This window comes from Rhinopithecus bieti, unplaced genomic scaffold (genome assembly GCF_001698545.2).
Source record: "Rhinopithecus bieti isolate Rb0 unplaced genomic scaffold, ASM169854v2 scaffold_11966, whole genome shotgun sequence".
Classification (NCBI taxonomy): domain Eukaryota; kingdom Metazoa; phylum Chordata; class Mammalia; order Primates; family Cercopithecidae; genus Rhinopithecus; species Rhinopithecus bieti.
Genome location: NW_016807254.1, coordinates 1969240 through 1982542, shown reverse-complemented (window position 1 = coordinate 1982542; position 13303 = coordinate 1969240). Strand labels below are relative to the sequence as shown.

Below are 13303 nucleotides of genomic sequence, written 5' to 3'. Positions count from 1 at the left end.
ATGGGTGCAGCACACCAACATGGCACATGTATACATATGTAACAAACCTGCATGTTGTGCACATGTAGCCTAGAACTTAAAGTACAATAAAAAAGGAAAAAAAAATGATGCGTGAGGATTTTTAAATCAAACTCAAAACTTCTGCACTGATTACCTTTCATATCATTTACTATTTTCCCACAATTTATTTTTAAAATTTTTTCTAAAGTGTATGAATATATGAAACATCTGGTTTTTGTTTGGATTGCCAACTTCCACATACCACATAAAGTATGACGGCATTTCATCTATACTTAAGTGACATAGCATATTGTGGAAATAAGATGTCACTGAAGTCTGGCATCTTACCAGTTTTTCTGTGCATCAAAATACATTTTCTCAAAATGCTTAAAATGCATGTTGCAGCCACTCTCAATAGGCAGGTTTGTGTAGCGCCCATTTATGCTAAACCACAGTCTTTACTTCTTTCTATTGATCTCTGAGATGTGAATTCAGTCCTTATTTTAATGTTTGTGATATGGTACATTTTTAAAATAATATTTTATAAATATAATTGTGATAAAGTGTTTACTTCATACATATTCATATTTCATTTTATTCACTGGACCAGGGTTGGGGGTAGGGCTAAGTAAGAAAAAGGCATAATGTTTAAAGAAGCACACAGTCTCAGAATCATGCAAATGTCAACCATACATTTGCCCAAGCCTGAGAATGAGTGTCTCCTTAAATAGTGCACCCTAAACACCTAACTTGCCTCACTCTAGTCTTGGTTCTGCATTAACACATGTTTATCAAACACCTATTATGTGCCGTACAAGAGGAATGGATGAGACAGCCAAAGTTCCAACCCTTGGAAGTTTACATTCCTAGAAGTAGTTTTAACTTGATTAAATTTGAATTACAGCTAGTTTTTAAGACACTGCCACCTGGCTGAGACAGTCATTCTATTCCCCTTTTTCTCTGCTGTATTCCACTTTCTACTGGATAGGCATAGGAACCAGTTCTGGCCAAAGGGACCCAAAGGAAAGTGCTGAGAGCTCTGGAATATCTCGCTCATCTCTTTTGCCTTCCTCATGCCTTGAGTGAGGATGTAATGTCTGGAACTGTGGCAGCCTCTACGCAATCATGAGGGAAGGGCCAACGGAATCATATCCATACCAATTTAGAGCCCTGACATCATCGAGCTGCTGAACCAATGTTGACAACTTCTTGACTTCACACTCCTATCTTGTAAGAAACATAATCTCTTTGCATTATCTGTTTAATCAGCTGTCGGTCAGGTCTTCAGGCACTTGCAGTCAAATTATTCCTAACTGATACAGATGGCAAAGAGCTTATTCCTGCTATGTTTGGACTAACTGTAAATAGTGACCTTTAGCTTGGTAAAATAACTAGCAATCCAGTGTGAGAAGAGATTCACCCCTGAGAATCATGAGGAGAGAGAAAGTCACTCCATTATAACCACTTCTCTCAGCAGAATGTTGTCAAGTAGCAGCCTCTCCAGCACTTTTGACTATGAAAGAGAACAAAATTAACAGCTTGGCATAATATTCAAGAACCCATGTAACTGACACAATGTGGTAAAAAAAAAAAAAAAAAAACCCAGGTTTAATAAAATACAGAGGCCCCAAGGTTACAGGGTCCTTGTCATAATAAGCACCCACTGGGAATGTCAGGGGCATGCACTCTCCTAATAGCTCTCTCCTTGCTGTCTTCTCCATGTTGCTTTTCCCTTTGCTGTGCCTTGTCTCTGGGGTTTTTACCAAGAAATAGCTTACAGTCTATTCTGAGTTAGGTAAACCTGCTCGATGCAACATCTTAAAGAAACAGAGTAAGAAGCTACCTAAACTATGCGAAGGTAAGCAAAGATTTAGCTGAATTGCAAAATAGAGAAATAAATAAACAAATACATAAAACCAAGACAAAAGAAAAATAAAACTTCTGTTGGTTTCAATGGTTATGCTCTTAAGATCAACCAGGTAACTTTCAAATATTCCATTTTTGCTATTAAGTCGTGACCTCAGAAAGTTATTTCAAACCCACTGCAAGGACAAAGCCCACCTGGTACATCTTCTATCACCCTTTTAGATGCAGGTAAAGCCACAGCTCTGGTGGACATTTGCCCTTTTGCAGCCACTAGTCACCAAAATCACTTAGTAACTATCTTGCAGTCCCTTAGAATGAATGCTTCTTTTGGAGTCATTTGTCTATTTTAATGTTTATTTTATGACCACTTAGAAATCTAGTCAATTATTTGTATCCTAGTTGTTCGTAACTGATACTTCTAGAAAACCAAAAAGTGTTAAGGGATAAAAATCCAATGTCAGGTCAGGCGCCCTTTGGGAGGCTGAGGCAGGAGCAACCAGGTCACTCTGATGCAGAAGGCTAAGGAAAGCCCTAAGGGCAGACGTCAACACATTGATGATTTCTCCCCTTTCACCTCCGTTCACCCAAAGTAAGTAAGGCTCACTTTTCCATGGGCAGTTAGGAAGGACGCCCTCAATGCAGGCAAACATAACCTAAAATAATCCAGGCCTGTTACATCAGACCACACCCCATGGGCCAAATTTGGCCCTCCACCTGGTTTTGTAAATAACATTTTTTTGGAAAATAGCCACATGCTTGTATTTATATATGGTTTGTGGTGGCTTTCACATTACAACTCAAAAGTTGAATAGCTGCATCATAGACCTTCTGGCCCATGAAGCCTAAATTTCCTACTCTCTGGCCTTATATAGAAATACTTGGCTGACCTCCAGGACTATGCAAAAGATAAGAACAATAGTAATAGCAAACATTTTCTGCATACTTACTCTGTCCCATGTTCTCTGCTAAAAGGGTGGCCTGTGTCTTGCAAGTTTTTTACAGTTTGTTTAGAACAGAAAATTTGTCTGGTATAAAGTAAGTCTTGATAACAATTCGTATAGGTTACAGACATAGCTATATCCACTTTTCACAAAATAAGGAAATTGAGCTACAGAGAGATTTGGAGGTTGTCTCAGTTCATACATCGGTAGCAAAACCAAGATTCTGAGCAGGACCTTTTGCATCTGCCAGTCCCCCAGCAGCCTTTTGTAAATTATCTGTGGATAATTTATTTCACAAAACCATGTGGAGCATGAAGCTTTCTAAACATGGAGCAACCGGGTCACTCTGGTGCAGAAAACTAAGGAAAGCCCTAAGGGCAGATGTCAACACATTGATGACTTCTCCCTTTTCACCTCCATTCACCCAAAGCAAATAAGACTCACTTTTCCAAGGGCAGTTAGGAAGGATACTGTCAGCGCAGGCAAACATAATCTAAAATAATATAGGCCCGGGACATCAGACCACACCCCATGGGCCAAATTTGGCCCCTGACCTGGTTTATCTCAGAAAATGTTCATTTTTTTAAACAGGAAACCCCTATAGTCACCACAGGACACTCATTTTTTTAAATGATACTTTAAGTTCTAAGGTACATATGCACAATGTGCAGGTTTGTTACATATGTATGCATGTGCCATATTGGTGTGCTGCACCGGTTACCTTGTCATTTACATTAGGTATATTTCTTAATGCTATCCCTACCCCCTACCCCCACCCCATAAAAGGCCCTGGTGTGTGATGTTCCGCACCCTATGTCCAAGTGTTCTCATTGTTTAATTCCCACCTATGAGTGAGAACATGCAGTGTTTGGTTTTCTGTCCTTGCGATAGTTTGCTGAGAACAATGGTTTCCAGCTACATCCATGTCCCTAACAAAGGACATGAGCTCATCCTTTTATGGCTGCATAGTATTCCATGGTGTATATATGCCACATTTTCTTAATCCAGTCCATCATTGGATGACATCTGGGTTGGTTCCAAGTCATTTGCTAATTGTGAATAGTGGCTGCAGTAAACATACGTATGCCAATATGTCTTTAATAGCAGCAATGATTTATAATCCTTTTGCGTATATACCCATAATGGATGGCCTGGTCAAGGGTCAAATGGTATTTCTAGTTTTAGATCCTTGAGGAATCGCCACACCATCCTCCACAATGGCTGAACTAGTTTACAGTCTCACCAACAGTGTAAAAGTGTTCCTATTTCTCCACATCCTCTCCAGCACCTGTTGTTTCCTGACTTTTTAATGATTGCCATTCTAACTGGTGTGAGATGGTATTTCATTGTGGTTTTGATTTGCATTTCTCACAGGGCACTCATTTATAAACCGGGTCAGGCTTATTAGCAATATTGAGTCCAAAGTACACTAAGTAAGAAGGACTGATGCTGTTTGTTACTGAAGAGTGTTTGCCTGCTCCTCCCTAGGCGTGAAGAACTCCTGTCTAGGCTACAGGGGTAACTGTAGAGGGGACACACACTAAGCAGAGCTTCCAAAGAAAGTAAGAAGAGCTGTCATCCACCTCTCAACCAAAGACTGTCCTGCTGTCTCAAACTATACTTTTTAGTTTGGGAAATTTTAATTCTATTTGACTTCAGTTTACAAGAAAATATACAAGAATTTTAAAATTATTCTCAGACTGCAGGAAAAGCAAGATGTTGAGTGGCAATGGAATTATGGCTAAAAATGTGGGAGACAATCTGCTCCAAAGAATATCATGCATTGAACAAATGTTCATGGGCATCAGGAACCCTGTGAGAAGCCAATATGTGGCCATTTCTACATTTCAGTGTCTTGTAATGCCATCTTCTCCCAAATATCAATCTGTTGACTTCTGAAATACAGAAAACTGCTCTTTTGAACCTTGATATGTTTTCTTTATACAAAGCTGTCTGATATCAGAATAAAGAGCAACATTTTATGAGGAAAATTCTTATTTCATTCTCCAAGAGATTAAAGCAACAGTTGAAGCCAAAAGTGTTATTCCACTCCCACTCCTTGCTCTTGAGCACCTCACCACCACCTCCACAAGTTACGAGCAGAGGTTGGCCCTCTTGGCACCAAGCGCACCTTCCAGCCAGAGACACCCAGATTTTCCTCTATTCCTTATTCAATTATAAGCCTCCTCATCTTGATCAACCTCTGAACAGCAGTCGTCACTGATGAGATGAATATTGTTTGCCCGTGTGCTTCTCCTGATCCATTCCCCACCCACATCTGTGCTACAAGAGGTTGACCTCCATAAACTGTGTTAACCACAATTCCCTGCTCACTGGCTTCCAACCGTGTTCCACCATTTGGAGGCATCAGCAGAAGATCAGAGGAGAGGAGGAGATAGAGGTTGGAGTATTTATTTCCCCAGCTTCCACTCTGCCAAGCCACAGTTTTTCAGTGACCATATCCTTCACCAAAGGCAGCCCTCCCTACAGAAATGCTTTGATTGAGATATGAAAACCACTTCTCCTTTTGCCCCTTTAGGGCTATGGATAACACCTTTCTTGCCCCTTCTGTCTGTGGCATTGCTGGGTGTCTCATTATGCTTTCTCTATATTGCTTAGCCCTACCCACACTTCTGTGAATTTTCCTTCATTAAACTCTTTTCTGTTACTACTTTTGAATGTGCCATCAGTTTCCTGCCAAGACACTGATTGGTACAATGTCTTTATCCTGGATGGTATCTGATTTTGCCTAAGGAACCCTATCCCTCTTGCAGTCTTCTCAGATGAAAGCACTTCTTACCCCAAATTCTAAGTATTAAGGAACCTCACAGATTTTAAGATGCAGCCTGTCACCTCCACGTCATGACCTATACCCACATCCTTCTTTGAAGCACAGCCTAGCTGGACAGACTTCCTATATTCCTCTTCTGTTCTGTCAGTTTATAAATCACTGAGACTCTGAATGTTGCCTCAGAGATGTCCTCTCCATTTCAAATGGTGTCATCAATCTGGGAAAACCCAGAGCTCATCTAGGCAATCCATCCAACAGGCAACTATGAAGTTCCTGGAGCTCCTTGTTTTCTACCAACTCAACTCTATCTGTTTGTTGTCTCAGCATTCTCTCCCAACCAAATCTGGTCTCCTCTGAAAGTCCAAAATTCTTTTTTTTTTTTTTTTTTTTTTTGAGACAGGATCTCACTCTGTAGCCCAGGCTGGAGCACGGTGGTGCCATTGTAGCTCACTGCAGCCTCAATCTCCTGGGCACAAGTGATCCTCCCACCAAAGCCTCCCAAGTAGCTAGGACTACAGGTGCGCACCACAATACCCAACTAATTTTTTCTTCTTTTTAGTAGAGACAGGATCTTGCTATGTTGCCCAGGCTGGTCTTGAATTCCTAAGCTCAAGCAATCCTCCCAACTTGGCCTTCCAAAATGCTGAGATTACAGATGTGAGCCACTGTGCCCAGACTGAAAGTTCAAAATTCAAGATTGACTTTCTCTGCACTGTTCAGTTCCATTATTCCAACTTGCTATGGGACCTCCAGTCTTTTGGCCCTACATTTTCACCCCAGACATTACCTACCTCATTCTCCCTTCTGGATTCACTTCCTTTCTTATCCATTTTACACACTCTGCACATCTTTCTGACCATCCGGTACCAGTGCCTTCCTTCTTGACTCTCATTTGTCAATCTCCCACCCTCTCAAAATAATAGCTAACTTGGTTCAATTTGCCCATGCTCCATGTACTTAAAGGCAGACTGAAGTGCAGCTGAATAAACCCACATGCCAGCAGGCACAGGTGTCACTGCATTTATTCCTTAACCACAGCTAGGCCTTCTGCAACACACAACTCTACTTTTATATGATGTTGGTCAGGTTCTTATTCCAGTCTCCTCAGAGGCTAATCCAAATCTTTGCCACTCCAGACCTTGCCTTGAAAGACCCAGAAAAAAATGGAGCCACAAGTTATGAACAAATTCACATCACCCTCCTCCAAATCTATAAAAATATAGAGCTATTAGGGCATCCTGACTTCATCCTCCCTCCCTCAAGAGAGTTCTGAACTTCCTCCCATCTAAGGATGCCTTCTCTACCTGCAACACAGAGGCCTAACCCTCTAAGACTCTCAGCCATCAGTTATGCCCTTTTCCTCCTCTCCACCAGCTCCTTCCTTTAGTTCATGAATCCACTGTGGTCCCTCAGTCCTGGACTCCCTCTAGCTGTCACCCCTCAAAGTCAAACTATTTGAAAGAATGTCCAAATTTTCCACTTTCTCATGCCCCATTCATACTTCGGTCTATTTCAGTATGGTCTTCACTCTGTCATTCCAACAAATATACTCTCCAATAAGTCATTGCTAAACTGTTTGCCAACTTCAACAGTCATTAGCCCTTAGTTCACGTCTCCCAAGAGTTGACTATTGGTCATTCTTCCTTTTTAACACCGTTTCTCTCAATGGCTATAAATCTAATTTCCTGTCTCTCCTCCTCCCTCTTGGATCTGTCCTGTTTTTGTTTCTTCCTTGTCTTCGCCTGCTTCTTAAGTGCTGTTTCTCAGGCTTCAGTTATTTATTCTCTTCTCACTATTCCACTATCCTATGGCAATCTCAGTCACATCCCCTGATACAATGATAACTATCAAACCTTTATTCCAATGTAGACACTCTGTGGAGCCAGATTTCTCACAAAACATGTGCACTTGGATGACCTACAGACACTTTCAGTTTAATGTTCCAGAGCCAAATTCATTACCTATCTTCCTTACTCCTTGCTTTAGGAAACAGCAATACCATTTACCCAGATCACTAACTGACTATCATCCTAGACTCTTCCTCTCCCTTTACATCCAATTGGCAGCTAAGTCCTATAGAGTTTCACTACCTTGACACATCCTGCATTTCCATTCCCTCATCTCCATTGCCATGGATACTGACTCAGCCCAGGACATGGTAACCTTTTATTTCCACCATTGCAAATGTCTCCTAGCTGGTTTCCTGCCCCTAGCTTTGCCCTCTCTGCTTTCTCTTTCAGAAGACTGAGCAATCTTTAGAAAATGACAGCATGAACTTCACGATCTAGTTTAAGACCTTTTGATGGTTCCCCATTGTATACAGGTAAAATGAAAGTTCTTAGCATTGAATTCATGCATTGACCCTTCCTGTGTCTCTAGCCATTTCTAGTAATTCTCCATCCATTCAAAATCTATCCTGCATCTCTACTCACTCACTTTCCCCAAACACACCATAGCATTCCATATCTCTGTGCCTTTGTACATGTTGTCACACTTTCAGGTACACCTTCTTTTTCCTGTTGGCCCAGAGAAGTCCCACCCATCCTTCCATAATCATGTGGTGAAGTCCAAATAGCATTCACACTGCATGACAATGTAATTTGTTTTCAGAATTACTTGCCTTGCTAGACAGACTATAAGGTCCTTATGAGCAAGGGCTGTATCCTTTGTGTTTCCTATCATCATATCATCAGGGCTTAGCAGGATGCTATTATATTGCTATGAGAATTTATCATTGCCATTACTATTGGGTAATTGCTATCAAAATATAAATACAAATGTATGCCTGAAATTCAATTCTCAATATTTAAAACTTTCAATAACAAAATAGATTTTTGTGATTGTAGGGTTTGAGGAAAAAATAAGTCAAAAAAAAAAAAAAAGGAAAGAATTTCATCTACTTAATATGGCTTAAATACTCCTCAGACTGAAGGCAATAGAGATGGCTGCCTGGGTCATTGGTGTTGTTCTTCACTGAGAACGTAAAGAAGGACCCACTCAAGTCTCTGATGAATCAAATCAAATATTTGATATAATTTTGAACAAGCCATGTAAGTACACTTTAATAAGCATTCTAATTTTTATTCTGATTCTCAGTTATCAGTGTATAGCAAAAATAGCATAAGTTTAAGTATCAGACAAAGCAAGGCCTGAATGAAAGTTGAAATGTTTTATTGTTCTGTGTCTTGGAAATGCTGAACCTCCCTGAAACTCAGTTTTATCAGTGGTCATCAGGATCGTTAGAGCAATTCACCCAAACCCTTCACGCTCAAATACCTAGTACTTAATGACTGCTCAATAATGTTTACTTCCTTCCCCTTTACTGAATGCAATTGATTTTTGTACATGTTTATCTAAGCATTTTTTTTGCAAAGATTACAAAAATCTTTCCCAGTACCAAGCTCTTTCCTCTTTTAACTGATAGCTTAGTGATGGCTTCTCTAGTCCAAGAACTCTCAAAGACTTTTAGGTTTTCTTTTTAGAGAGTAACATCTACTGTCTTCTTTTCTTGGCTAAGACACACCAAGAAAACAAACCAACAAACATCAAATCATAGAATAGATAAAAAAAAAACATTGATTTACCTTAAATGCTAACCTTTTGCCACCAGTTGCTTCGAACTGAAACTATGGACGCTCTCTCCTGCATCTAGGAAAACTGGTTCCTCCCAAGCCACCTTAGCCTCCTCCCTCTTACCTGTCTTCCCCAGAGGCCCAGGTCTACTCTCTTAGTATTAATTGGATGGCCTGGGATCACTGCTGCAGACTCACAGCCTGATTGGCTCAGCTCACTGTCAATCTCTACTCTGGTTCTGCCTTTTCTCAAGTTTACACTCCTGTTGCCTAGGAAATCTCAGTGACTGTGAAAGCTCAAGCCATTTGCACTGGGAGAGAAGCAAGCAGGAAGTTTTGCTGGCAATGGTTTGGTTTCTAGAACAGTATCAAAACTTGTCTCCCATGTTTCGTAAGGTAGTATTCAGCACATGGTCTTCTTTCTTTTAGGTAGCACCTTCCTGTCCTTCTGTTGTCCCCAGAAACCTTACTGCTAGGATGCCTCATTACTAGGTGAAACTTAAAACCACAACTCTTGGGAGCAGGCAGGAGTAATTATAGGTGATTCAAGGTTCTCCCTCCTTCTCTGCATTTGCAGAGGATGACATTTCTGCTGTTTTCATCCTTGGTTTCTTCTCTTCTTTTCTCTTTTTGTCTCTTTTTACTTCTGTTTTTCACATGTTCCCTAGCAGTTACTATGCCAGATAAGAAGAAATCTTGTGGCTTAGAGGAAAATATCTACATTATGCTCTCTTTCATTGTGTGTCTATGACATCCACCCTACCCTTGCCATTCCCACTCCTGCATATCCTGCTCTCAGGAGCAGGCAGGTATAATTACTGGTGATTCAGACCTTATACCTCTCTCTTTCTCTCTCTCTCTCTCTCTCTCTCTCTCTCTCTCTCTCTCTGTCTGTCTGTCACACACACACACACACACACACACACACATCTCTGTATATAACATAATCCTGTCTGTGTGCAGCATCCTTGCAGTATGAGAACTCACAGAACTGAGTAGATGCCAGGCACCCAGCTCTACAGACTACCAGGCAAGTTCTTTCACGGATTTGACAAGGGTCTGGGTCCTTTCCTGTATCTGCAGGGAGTATGCATAGTAGCTATTTCATCCTTTTATCTGAATTGTCTGAAGAATTGTCCCAGAATAAAGCAATTAGAACTATGGTTCTTCCAGGGCGACCTCAGATACCTAATGTTTTCTTTTCAGTGGTTTAACCCACAAGATATCATGCATTTTAAACTTTTAAGAAGAAACTTAATTCCATCTGCGAATGCAAAAGCAAATATGAGGGTACGAACATTTAAATATGAAGTTTTTCTTGAAAGCCACCTACCAGAGAGCAAGTTTGGTGCGATAGTTTAAGAAAAGATAAAAAAGAAACAGGAAAATGGGGACAACGGACAGTATGATGGAGCCACCGTGAAAGCCCTCAATAGTCTGCCTCCAGGCTGTCAAATAAAGTAAAAAGAACAAAATCTCTGGAGTACTTAAGCAACGCTTTTGCTTGTTTCTACTCCTAGCAACTGGTGTAATTCCAAGGGTTTTACCATGTGTAGAGATAGTATCTACCAGATCCAGCTCAAAAAACTAGATCCGGGTTTGTGGTATTGGGTTTCTGACATGATTGATTATATTTTAAGGCATAAGTATTCTTTCCAGTGGTAAAGAAGACAACGATAGTCTATGGTGCAATGTGGTAAAAAGATTTGTAAAATATTACTACTGGATTCCTAATCAAATATTCATAAAAGACAAATCTCTGGGTAATTGTGATATCTTAAAATATTTTAGTCAAACTAATAAATGTAATGAGGATGACTGCTCCTAACTGTGGTAGATGAAGTAAAGAAAAAGGATGAACTCAGGGCTTGAAATTCCAAGTTCAAGTTCCACATAAATGATCTAAAACCTTCTATGTCTTCCCAGAGGAATGCATTTATCTCCCATTGTCATCAGCCTGAGGTTTCAGAAAATCAGATCTAGAGTCTCATCCTGAGAGTGGCAGAATTACAGTGCAAATTGAATTCCCAACCAGGCAAAGTATCTTCTGCTAAACTGAGGGAATTGATTGGGAAGGAATGAGATTCTGAAAATTGGAATGAAACATGTAGGGTAGATCCTGATGAAGCTGAGGATACTTAACCTCTAAATTCTCCTGCATCTTCTTTGCCAGTAGGAGCAACCCTGCTATTCATGTCTGAGAAGGTTCATCCTGATTTTTCAAAGGAAAGTGTACTAGCACTTCTGAGGTATTTTAATTGGAAGACACTGCTGATTATCCTCAGAATCTACTTCCACCAAACCTCTTGACTTGTAGAACTCTATCTAGACTCTAGTCCCAACAGGCTTGAAAGAGAAATTAAAATTGTGAACCAATGACAGACATATTACATACCAAAAGTAGTGTATTTTTTCAATTTATACAGACAGAAATCTGGTGAATACATGTGAGAATGTAAGTTAATCGTGTGAAATAATGGTTGAAGGAACATAAAGTTCACTCGAGATGAATTTATTGATACAGGCCCACGAAGCACAAATTCTCAATAAAGAGTTGCAGCTCGATGGGTTATATACAGCTCTGTTTGTCTGGTTGAGTTAAAAATGAAACAAAGGGTGGCCTGTACTAAATGAAGCTGAAATACCAGAATTTCCTTGGGACACTGAAGAGGAAGGTATGTAAAGGTGTGGGGAGATTGAAATGTTGGACTGGATTTATCATGCAAGACCTGATTACCAAGGGAAATTGGGTTGCTACTACACACTGATGTAAAGAGGAAGTCTGAAAAGGAACAAAATCATGTCCTTTGCAGGGACATGGATGGAGCTGGGAGCCATCCTCAGCAAACTAATGCAGGAACAGAAAACCAAATACTGCATGTTCTCTTATAACTAGGAGCTAAATAATGAGATCACATGAACACACGGAGGGGAGCAACACACACTGGGGCCTGTCAGAGGATGTGGGGAGAGGAGGGAGGGGATCAGGAAGAATAACTAATAGATGCTGGGCTCAATATCTGGGTGATGGGAGGATCTGTGCAGCAAACCACCATGGCACACATTTACCTGTGTAACAAACCTGCACATATACCCCCGAACGTAAAATAAAAGTTGAAAAAAAAAAAGAAGAAGCAAATACTATGTTTTCATTTTCTTTGTAGCACTTGTCACAACTGCAATCATTTCTTTGGTTTGCTGTTATAGGCCATTAAAAGGAAGAGTAAGCCTGGGATATAGGAACTCTGTTAGCACATCACTAAGTATGCCCATGCCTTTTTATTAAAGTCAACAAAAAAATCTACAATAACCCAATTCAGGAAGGAAAACTAATAACCCCAACTCTTCAAAAATGAATATTTGGAACCCCTTCCCAGTCAGGAAAAAATCAATTGCAGTACTTGCTGAGGGCAAAGGGCATATGATATACAAATGCTAGCTATCACCGTAAGATCAGTTGAAAAAGGATTGTAAATGTTATGAGTATTTACCTTTTATTTTGTTATGAATTTGTGAGTGTGTAGAATACTATTGTATTCTTCTCACTCTATCACCTTAAAATCTAATATATTACTTCACAGTATTTATGTTACAGAATATCAGGGATAAGAGTGAACATCACCCAAGGACCTCCACTCTGGGGAGGAGTTAGTATATTCCCAGTATGCTATAGAAGAGTTGTATTAAACTGTGTTTTTTAAATGTCAACTTGACATATGCCATTGTACCTAGTTATTAAATCAAACTCTAATCTGTGTGTTGCTCTGATGTTATTTTTTAGATGTGATTAATATCTGCAATCAGTTTATTTGAATATATTGTGCCTCAAGACTGGAATATCAGGAACATTCTGTCACTGCCCTCCAAAAACTCATGTCCTTATCACATACAAATACATCCATTCCAACCCTCTAATTCCAAAGTCTTAACTGGTTTCAGTATCAACTCAGTGGTCCAAAATCCAGAGTCTCATCTGTGAGCCTGTAAAATCAAAATAAGATGACACCTTCTAAGATATAATGGTGATACAGGCGTAAGACAGTCCCATTCCAAAAGTGTGAAAGAGCACCCTTCCACGCTCCCTCTCCCAACAAAAGTAACAGGCTCCAAGTAAGATAAAAACTCAGCAAGGC

At 40.1% G+C, this 13303-nt stretch overlaps 1 protein-coding gene and 1 long non-coding RNA gene across 2 annotated transcripts in view; one reads left to right on the top strand and one right to left on the bottom strand.

Moving 5' to 3' along the window:
• Positions 1-9277, bottom strand: part of CAPSL (calcyphosine like) — a 36979-nt gene extending 27702 nt beyond the window's left edge. Inside the window, exon 1 of the mRNA XM_017880708.1 lies at positions 9183-9277. The gene's annotated coding sequence lies outside the window, so the exon portion shown is untranslated. The remainder of the gene's footprint in view (positions 1-9182) is intronic.
• Positions 9278-9442: 165 nt separating this feature from the next.
• LOC108535044 (uncharacterized) lies at positions 9443-10645 on the top strand. Its single transcript, XR_001887121.1, has 2 exons — positions 9443-9566; positions 10377-10645. It is a non-coding gene; the product is annotated as an uncharacterized LOC108535044 (long non-coding RNA).
• The last annotated feature ends 2658 nt before the right edge of the window (positions 10646-13303 follow it).